Source organism: Cynoglossus semilaevis, chromosome 14, assembly GCF_000523025.1.
Source record: "Cynoglossus semilaevis isolate Cse_v1.0 chromosome 14, Cse_v1.0, whole genome shotgun sequence".
NCBI lineage: Eukaryota > Metazoa > Chordata > Actinopteri > Pleuronectiformes > Cynoglossidae > Cynoglossus > Cynoglossus semilaevis.
Genome location: NC_024320.1, coordinates 25,953,591 through 25,954,618, shown reverse-complemented (window position 1 = coordinate 25,954,618; position 1,028 = coordinate 25,953,591). Strand labels below are relative to the sequence as shown.

At 50.9% G+C, this 1,028-nt stretch overlaps 1 protein-coding gene across 1 annotated transcript in view; it reads left to right on the top strand.

Moving 5' to 3' along the window:
- The window catches only part of lpar1 (lysophosphatidic acid receptor 1), a 22,068-nt gene that overhangs the window by 6,561 nt on the left and 14,479 nt on the right, over positions 1-1,028 (top strand). The gene's annotated exons all lie outside the window — the stretch shown is intronic.

Sequence of the window (1,028 nt, the reverse complement as noted above, 5' to 3'; positions counted from 1 at the left end):
AGTTGGCCGAGGAGGTGGGGGAGGTGGGGGAGGTGGGGGAGAAGACGAGGGGGAAAAGACGAGGGGGAAAAGGAGGGGGGAGGCAGGGGAGGAAAGCAGCACCAAAGAGATGATGAAAGAAGATGTGAAATAAATGTGTAGAACAGACTCAGAGGATTTAACCCAGGAAACGGCAGTTAAAGTGAGGCCCAACCTATGGCCCACATACAGGTGTGGACCTCATTTTTGCAGTCCAGGTCACCACAGAGAAGTTCATGTTAAAGGTCAGTCAGAGGAATGTTGGTGTGAAGTCAGAGGGTTCAGATGATGCCCACTCGGGTCGCCCGGTCCACTCATGGGTCCTGGACCAGAGGGTTAAAACACGGCGCATCTTTTGGCATCCACTAAAAAAATGTGGGCCACATATTAGCTGTAGCCAACATTTGAACCTATTTTATTCTGGCCACACTGGTGTGGTCCAACATACAGATCAGGGCCTCTCCAAAGACCCTTATAAGGTGTTAACCTTTGGGTGACCAATGGGCTGAAAGAGTGGCCCATGTGGAGTAGATATATATAGATATGCAGCCAACTTTTTATTAGCCCATTAGACCATAGACATTTGTACTGTGAGTCGGCCATTTTTGGCTAAGGCGTGTCCCACATCCTAGTGTGTGTACTAGATGTGGGCCAGTTAATGTCTGTAGTATAGTGGACATCATGTGTTGTGGGCAGTTGTCTAAAGAGACCAGACGTCCAGGGTGTAACCCACACTCACCCGCTGTCTGCTGGGATGGGTTCCATTCCCTCCCCATCCCAGAAAAGGATCAAGACAAAAGAGTGAAGTGATGAAGAGGAAACTCCCGGAACGTTGACTTCATACTTGGTCAGAACAACCATCTGTCCCTGAACACGACCGCGGGCCAACACGTCTGTGGGCCACACCCCACTCAGGAACACTGGCCTCGTGGCCGCCTCCCAGATATTTGTCTCCTCTTGGCACAGCTTCATACCAGGTGTGGAAAAGACCATGGGTGGAGATCTGGGGG